We start from the raw sequence: 10,048 nt of genomic DNA, 5'->3' as shown, positions 1-10,048 counted from the left end.
CCGCAGAGAGCGTCAGTTCAGATGCATTTACATCCGTGCATCCGCGCTCTGTTACAAAAAGAGCATAACAAAGATATACTATAACATGGTTACCTGGTCAATTAGAGAGACAACAAAATAATATTTTAACCTCTTCACTTACTGAACATTTGTGAGTTAAAGGCGGACCTTAATGAAATATTCGAATATTTATGTATATCATATAGAGATTAAGTGTTAAGAAAATAATTTAATTACTGAAGAAATGAATAAACAATCATACGCAAACAGATATTATTATATATTAGCATTTCAGCCCGATGTTGCTTGGTGTTTTGATGTGTATGTTGAGCAATAAAAAGAAAAAAGTGGTAGTAGGAAGGCAGGCTCCAACCCATACCGCAAATGAGGAAAAGAACGGGGTAAAACCTAACGTTTATACTGTTACGACCACCGCCAAACCGGTAGCGACATTTTTTTAAAATTAAGGATAGACAATCTAAAGAAGAGGATAACTTTCAAAAATATCAGCGAAAAAAGTGACCCCCCCTGTACAAAAGTGCCTAGTTGAGAGGGAAGATAATAATTGTTTTAGCCAATTTCTTGATATTTGTCGTATGAAAGGTCGAACTACAAACCGATACTGATCTTGGTAAAATCCGTCGCCTCTATTGAAAGTTTAAGGCAGAAATGCAAACATACATACATACATACATACATACATTTATATATTGGTAACTAAAAATTTTCGACCAAAACTGATGAACAAGCTTGCCCTATCTCTGAATACACTTTATGTAAAATTTCAATTATTTAGACCAGAAATTGCCTGAGTAATTTGGAAGAGATCGCATAGGACAATTTTTTTTTAATTTGACCCCTTAAAATTTATTGTTTTGGGATCAAATTTATTAAGTTAGATCCATGTCCAAGGAACCTATATCTAAAATTTCAAGTGCGTAGACCCAAAATTGTCGGAGGGATTTGGTAGAGTTCTCAAAGGTAAAATCGTTAAACTTTGATCGGTTAATCGCCAAATTTCTGGCTCAAAACCGATCACATCGATTTTCCCAAATCGCAGTACCCGGTGTATCAAATATCGAGTCTGTAGACTAAAAATTGACAGAGTTATTGCGTAGGGAAATATACACAGACACACACACACGTCCACTTATATATATATATATATATATATATTTATATATATATATATATATATATATATATATATATATATATATAGATAATTGCATACAGCCCTTAATATATTCCGAACACTGGTTTTATACAATAAACGATATGTTAGATGATTGTAATACACTTATGACTCCTAGTAGTATGCTTATTGTGTAGTGTATGTATTTTATACACGCATAAATAACACCTAGTCTCTTCCAATATGTAAGGACGTCTGTTGACCAGTTATAATAGCACATTTCGAAGATTCTTACACCAACCAACCGGATAGCTACAACCATATAAAATGTATTGATTTTGCTAGCTAATTTTATTCCGTTTGATTTATTCTGGAACAATGTAATATTTAGTTGATCTTACAGCTTCGTCTGGATGTAATAATATCGAAACGCTGGTAAACTTATGTAGGCTTTTCTAGAATTTATATCAGTCAATTTTCATAAATTTATATCAGTCAATTTTCATAAAGCTTTAATTTGTATTGGGAACTTTAAGAAAAATATTAGTACTGGAAAATACTATATACATATATATATATATATTTATATATATAGTACATATATAATATTAATATGATTACTTCATGTAATCACATAAATGAATATACAAAGATATAATTTATGAGTGAATTTTTCAGTATTTACTTCAAAAGTGTTCAATACATAGGTAGAGCTAAATAGTAAGTTATGAAAATACATATAGCAACTAAGCTAAACAGAATATCACGCGGAATATTTTGTGTAGCTTAATATATATAAAACGCGGAATATTCAGTGTAGCTTATATATATATATATATAGCTATATATATATATATATATATATATATATATATATATATATATATAGCTTTAAGTAAAAGAGAAAAGAGAAAGATCAATTCCACAAAAGGAGACTTATCCGGATAATGCCAAGCTCAACAATAATTATTGGAGCTTATACAATGGAACAAAATTACCAGCTCCATAGGAAATAGCCACCTCATAAACCGTTAAAATAAATTAACACACAGCAGCAATACACCCCCTATTCAACCATAATACATATATCCCTTAATCTCAATACTATGTTAAAGACAATTTATATTCTTATATATTATACTATATATAATTAGCTTCTCCTTATTTATTTAGAATTCATTAAAGCTTCCCCCAACACTCTATAATTTTTCTTAATCTTTTTCATCCCTAACGAACCTTACGCTAGACGCCGCATCTCCCCCATGCTACCTAGCACCTTCTTTACTCTTCTGATGAGAAGCGTTAGGCTTCGATATGCCCTGGCATAAAGAGTCCCTTCTATCCCCCAAAATTTGCCTGCATTCCATTATTCAATAAATGATCCATTCTATATCTACCTATATATAGTTTTGTGTCTTCATTTCATTCTCTTGTTGTCCTATTATATATATATATATATATATATATATATATATATATATATATATAATCGGACAACAAGAGAATGAAATTATGAAATTATATATATATATATATATATATATATATATATATATATATAAATACTGTGAGAACGGAACGCAGAATATTCTGCGTAGACTTATATATATATATATATATATATATATATATATATATATATATATATATATATATATATGTATATGTAGATATCAATTACAGCATTATAGAAAAGACAAAGTCATATATTGGTATATACATATTCATTTATCTATATTACAAAGAAAATCTATACTTGTGGGGGTGAATATGCACTTATAAGGAAAAACTATAATGTGAGCCTCAAAATATTTCATATAGGTATATTTCTATTTAATATAATACATATATAAAAATATAAATATATATATATATTTGTATTTAAAATATATTTCTATTTAATATATATTTAATATATTTATTATTAAATGCTTCAACTGTATATTCTCGTGGTTAACGTTGGCCATGTTGTTTGTTCTTAGCTAATGGAGTCAGAAATGTCTTCGTTGCCGATTTCGAATCACCCAGCCGAGTTTAATCGTAACTTCCTGCTATGATGATTATCTGTAGGTTTTTAAATTATTATAGTAATAATCATATATATATATAACTACTTCATTTACTCACATAAAATTAATATACGAAAGTATAGATTTATGCGTAAACTTTAAATATTTACTTCAAAAGTGCTCAATACGTAGGTAGAGCTAGTTAGTAATTTATAAAATATATATGGCGATTAAGCTATACTGAATATTCTGCGTTTCATCCACTATAGGATTCGTCAGGCTTATGCGCGAATTCTGTGGTTGCTTCTTGTTTTTATATATTTTGTAGGATTTTTAGTTAGCCAATCAGCTTTCTAGTATAAACCGCGCCCCCTCCTATCAGCCAATGGGCATGAATTTTATCGAACAAAGGATCTGTTTTAGAACTAGATTAGTGGTTTAAGGTAGACGTTCTCCTTTTTTTTATATATAAATATACCTATGTGTACACCCATACATGCACGTATATATATATATATATATATATATATATATACATATATATATATATACATATATGTGTGATCGTTTATGTATATTCATGTTTATTTAATTCATTTATTTGTTTGTTTTCTATAGTTATTGTTAGTTTTAAAGCTATTTTGTATCGCTATCCTAGAGTAAGTTTTATTTTGTGAACACAGTTGTTTGCTATTTCTCGTCTACAGTTTAATAGATTTTGTGTGTTATTTAAAGTACAGGATAGCAAATTTTTCAGGAGGCATAATTTGCATGGGTCGTCTAAATGTCTGCACGTGGTAGCTTGTCTCATTATTTTCCATTCGACTACCGGCGAATGTCCTCTTTCTTTGAGTTCCCAGTATTTATTCGCTAGTGTTGTTTTTATACGGTGTTTCTTTAGTTTTGAAGGTACTTTTGTGGTCATAGTATCGGGTTTTGAAATCTAAGGAAGTCATGCCTATGTAATATTTCTTGTTATTCGGGTTTTCATTCGCCAATATTGTTGCTTGATAAACTACACTTTTTGTTAGACATTTATTTTGGACTGGGCAAAGTGTGCGGTGTCTACAGTTGCATTTATCTTGTTCGTTATTAGTATTTTTATTTATGGTATGGATGTTCTTGTCCGGGGTTGGTTTGTTATTATTATTATTATTATTGTTATCATTATTATTATTATTATTATTATTATTATTATTATTATTATTATTATTATTATTATTATTATCATTATTATTATTATTATTTCTGCTAGTGTTGGTTTTATTTTTGTCATGGTGTCTACTTTTTATTGTATATTTTGTTGTTGTTTACATTGTTTTCATTTAGTATTTTGTTATTATGTGATTATTCATTCTATATACCCTCACAAGCATATTCGATACTACGGATATCTGCCTATATAGAGATGACGGACTAGCTATAATAAAAAAACTCCAACAAAGTCAAGGGAGAAAACTTTAAGAAAATCATACACAAAGAAATGAAAAAAGTAGGCCTAAAAGCGGGCGTATCAGCTAACATAAAAAAAATTTGTTATAGAAATTTATAATGCGAAATTTGCTTTGGTTTCATTGAATAACGAGGAAATTATCTTGAAAATATACCAGGTGTCTTTAATAATTTTCCAAACTTTTGTACCGTTGGCACTTTTGCTTATAGTAAACACGTGAAACTGTAGTATATTTTCGAAACAATCTTTTCTGGCAGCAATACATTTGTTGTACAGTTGCAACAACTTCTGGAAGGACCCTGGAAGTCCTCTTGTGAGCAAGGTTTGGACTATAAAGAGGCTGAGCAGGTGGAAAAACTGTTTTGATACCCACCTTAGTGAAATAGTCTGTGACAAAGTGCTATGACAACGTCTTTCATTCTGATCTTCTCTGAGCAATCTTGGGACAAACGTCGCGCAAAGCTCCTGCATCTTCAGTTCCTCGCGAATAACAGCGAAGAACCGCGTGTACTATTACTGCGCTGACATCAAACTGCGCACTTTTTGTCTCTATAGACATATAAAGGTCAGTATTCATGCAATTCTTTATTTGGCAAGTCAACTCTAGTGTCATGACTTCCTTACTCATCCCACACCTCTCATCATCCCTCACAGATTCCCTGCTTTCTTTGAACATTTATGCGACTGAAAGACTGATGCTCTATTCATGCAAGATGGTTCACATAGAGTCTGAAGCATTCCATACATTTCTGTGACATTTTCCCCAAATTTAAAACATCGTTCTTTTAAATCGTTCTCATTTCCAGGGTTCACTCCTGAAATTCACCAGTCGTTACAATAAGGCTTTAGTAAGGTGTATTCTAATTCATGCTGTAACTGTTTATTTGAACCTAAAATCATAAAAAATTGCCAGGCATCTCATAATATTTATAGAAAACCCATACTGAATTTTCAAGAGTCTACGTCAATTTTAAAAGCTTGTACAAAAACGTCCCGAAACTTATTGAAGATACTTCGTATTTGTTGGTAAAAGTAAAGGTTAAAGCCGTTGTCACAAATTAATGTGTCTTTTTATCTCCACATATTGTTTTCGTTATTTCATTCTAATACAAATGATTAGTAATGTATTTTGCGATGTATTCAAAAGAAGATGCAATAAAAATGGCAATCCCCTAGGATCGTCATGCGTGTGTAAAGTTGTTTAACACACGCGGCTTCTTTAAATATGTTTTAAGCCATTTCAGCTTTAGTGACATCATCAAACACACAGACACATACAAACACAGATCATAAACCATCAACAATAATAAAAAAAAATCAACGTAAAAAAAAGCATTATGAAACATTTGGTTCGTTCCCTTGCGTAACAGTTCAGCTTGTTTCATTTTTTTTTGTAAAGATGTTACCATTAATTTGCATTTTAATATTACTTCTTATATCTACGTTTCTCCGTCTCGTGCGGCCGTGATATTCCCACGAGAACGAGGAAGATTTTATTACGGCCGAACACGAGTCAACAATACAATGCGGGCACGTGTTCGGCTATTTACCTTTTATGTTGTGCGAAGCAATCGTTTCATATGATCAACATTTTAGGGCACAACACGTGCACAGTTATATATATATATATATATATATATATATATATATATATATATATATATATATATATATATACCTTAAGAACTGTGATAAAGTTAAAGGGGTATGCCTATGAATGACAATATATAGATGCATATGATATATATATATATATATATATATATAATTATATATGTATATATATGTGGAAATATGTTATCATTTTCAATTATATTTTACCTTTTATTCAGACCAATCCTTTAATTTATGGAGCTCATTGTTATTATAGAGCATATAATAAATAAATTACAAACGCTCATATTCTAAAGATGTTAACCATCTTGCAATATATTTCAGGTGCTGTCAAGAACTGTGCATATCAAGGGGTTTAACCTTTTATGACCTGGCTGAACTAATTCGTTCAATCGTAAATAAAGAACATAACGGCATAAATAAATAAGGAATCGATTGAATCACGCTTTGTCCTTCGTAAGTCTGTATCTGGGTAGATTCTAGATACATGCAGATGGCAATTGTCCATTACTTACATTCAGTATGCCGCCATCTAAAATTATCAATAAATATTTTTATCAATCTACATCAAAATTCAGCTACTAAAGTATTAAAGGAATAAATTGCAACATGGTCAACATCTCTCTTCCCATCTCTCCCTCTCTCTCTGTATATATTATATATAAATATATATATATATATATATATATTGACATTCTCTTAATCATACACTCATACACTCATACACACACACACACACACATATATATATATATATATATATATAGCCACATTGATGAACTGTACTAACGAGGAAACACGTGACCATGAATAACTATATAAGAATATATATATATTTATATATATATATATATATATATATATATATATATTTATACATATGTATACATATATAATTACAAAATAAGAATTAAACACATATATAGTAAATAAATAATAAAAATAAATAAATACATATAATAATATAATAATAATAGCAAATTAATATTAAAATTACCAACAGCGTAAATAATATAGAAATATATGTATACATATCAATATACACTTCCCCTTCAGTTATCTTCTGCGCACATTGTTCCTAGATTTGGATCCATTGCTGCGCACATTTATAAAGTTAAAACATATATAAACATAAAACAAAAAATATAAATTTTAAATTTAAAAATTATGAATCTATATTATAATTATAAAACTCAAATGAACTTGTAACGGGTGTTGTAACACAACATCCGATTTATGCCTTCCGGTTATGCACGCGTACATAAACATAAACCCATAACAGCGTAAACAAATAAACATAAATCGCTGGACCGGTTTCGTTCGAACACACGGACGTCCTTAGAAAAGGGAATATCTTAAATTTATTGAATAAAAAAACTTCAAGATATGGGGAGCAAACGCAAAACGTGATTACAAATAATACCTATAATCATCGATCTGTTTCATTTATCTATAAATGAAACAGATCGATGATTATAGGTATTATTGGTAATCACGTTTTGCGTTTGCTCCCCATATCTTGAAGTTTTTTTATTCAATAAATTATTTATTTATATTAAATAATCAACGCGACAATAAAAAGGTATTGTTTTACTGTGTACGTTTTCAGCGTCCCAATATTTTTCGCGTTTAAATTATCCAAATAAACAATTCTTAATACTTTCTGCTATTTTTTACACCATTCAATTTCGCATTGCGTTTAAGTTATTTTAACGCAATTTTCTTACAAATAAATCTAACCCGTTTACAACCATAAGAGCATTTTACAACGACGATTTACCCTTCCTCCTGTTTTTTTATTTATTTTCTATTTTTAATACACCTTTCTTAAAAAACATTAATACATTTTCTTCTACACTACCAACATAAATAAATAACCCCGAGAATATTTTTTTCTTTAAATTGCGTTACAAATAAATAATCAACGCGGCAATTAAACGTATTGTTTTACTGTGTACGCTTTCAGCGTCCCAATTGTTTTTTTTTGCGTTTAAGTTAAAAGATATATAAAAACTTGAATTTAACTTTGCGTATTATGATATCTGTTCAGTGCACATTTACCTAAGAGTATGACAAACCACTTATAATTCAATGACTGTAAGTTTTTCTTAAATAAACAATTATAAACAGAACGACACATAGAAATCTATCTATATATTTTTTTCATTTTCATATACTTTCATTGAAATGTTTCTGTTATGTCACAAAAAACTACTTTCTTCACGTCACAAGTGTCACGCTCATAGCTAATATAACATACTGATCCAACGGGTCACTGGTAGTCTAGTATAATAATAAAAATTTCTAACAAATATATAATAATACGCATATATATATATATATATATATATATATATATATATATATATATATATATATAAAGCTTAGTTCTCTCTGACTGCCAGAACTCTGATACCAGGGTCGGAATGTGGGATTGAGAAGACAGCGTCCCCTAGGAGGGTGACTCTGACCTGCAAAAACACTTTAATAATTGATAAAATAAAACTGGAATTAAATAAATAAATCTGGGTAGGCATTTTTTATATTTTTCAAAACGTTTTATTGCCGTAACTTTAGCTCCACTTAAAACATCTATTGTTACCGCCTGTTAATTTTAGTCTGGCGAGCATTTCTCTTTCTTTCTGACCGCATGCTTACCACAGCCGGCACATTCTCATCTTCTCTTTTCACGTCTGTCTCCTTCGGCGCCCACTTTGTTTCACCTTGAGCACGTGGTGCATTTTTTCTTTCTTTCCCCCCTTTTTCTTCTCGCGCACACTTCATAATTTGCATATTCCTCTTTTTTCGGATACTGCTGCTGTTGCCCATCTCTTCGAGACCAGCTATCGTTTGCTGCTGCTGATACTTTTCCACATGATCATAAGCACCATGTTACCCTCCTTTCTATCCAAAAATTTCCTTACAAAGAGTTTTATTAACCGTGCTTGAGAAAATAAAAGAAGAAAACTCAAAAGTCAACACAATCAAACAGGAATAAAAGGTCGGTACTACTTGGTGACCAGTAGTCTGAGATGTCGGATATTTTTCTGTCTTTGTCTGTCCTTGTTGCCATGTCACTAGTAAGGGTGCTGGAGGTAAACGTTTTGTCTGGGCTGACGTTATCCGCCTGATAGTCAGGGACCCGAACCTTGGATTAACCACTAAGGAGGCTGTCCTATCAGCAGGCGCAAAGTACTGGGACTGCTGTATTGCCATTTGGTGAGTGGATCTGGACCATGCAGTAGTCTCTGGTGGGGCCTCTCGATGCCATACTAGTGGGTAATTGTTACGGCTTTACCTTTTCGTGTGCTACAAATAAAAAAAAAAATTTTTCCTGTCTTTTTCTCTCTTACTTTCCCTCTCTGTACTGCTCTAACCAAGTATGCCGACCTATTCCACAAATCCCAAAACCTCAACATGAAATATCTCCAGAATAAAAACTCGATTAAACCTAGAACCCCATCTTCCAGCGTAGACCCCTACTACCAGGTCTCCTTCTCCAATATCAGGGGTCTACGTTCCAACCTTCCAGAGGTTGAAACCCAATTACAGGAGACGAAACCGGACATATTATTTCTATGTGAAACTGGAATAGGGCCGACCACTTCCCTAGATGAGTTTATAATTAATGGATACTCCAATTTAACAGCTAAATCTGACTCCCAAGATCGCCATGGGCATGGAATATGTGCCTACATTAAGGATGGCTTCCCATGTGGCAGGGATATCTCTAGAGAAGATCCTAATTTACCCTATATGTGCTTCAGGGTTGCACTTGCTAACACCACTGTATTTATATTTGCCCTCTATAGGCCCCACAACAGCGGAGTTACTATC

This window comes from Euprymna scolopes, chromosome 25 (assembly GCF_053919585.1).
Source record: "Euprymna scolopes isolate OS-2025 chromosome 25, ASM5391958v1, whole genome shotgun sequence".
In the NCBI taxonomy this organism is placed as follows: domain Eukaryota; kingdom Metazoa; phylum Mollusca; class Cephalopoda; order Sepiida; family Sepiolidae; genus Euprymna; species Euprymna scolopes.
The sequence above is the reverse complement of the archived record's forward strand: the minus strand, read 5'-3'. Positions refer to the sequence as shown.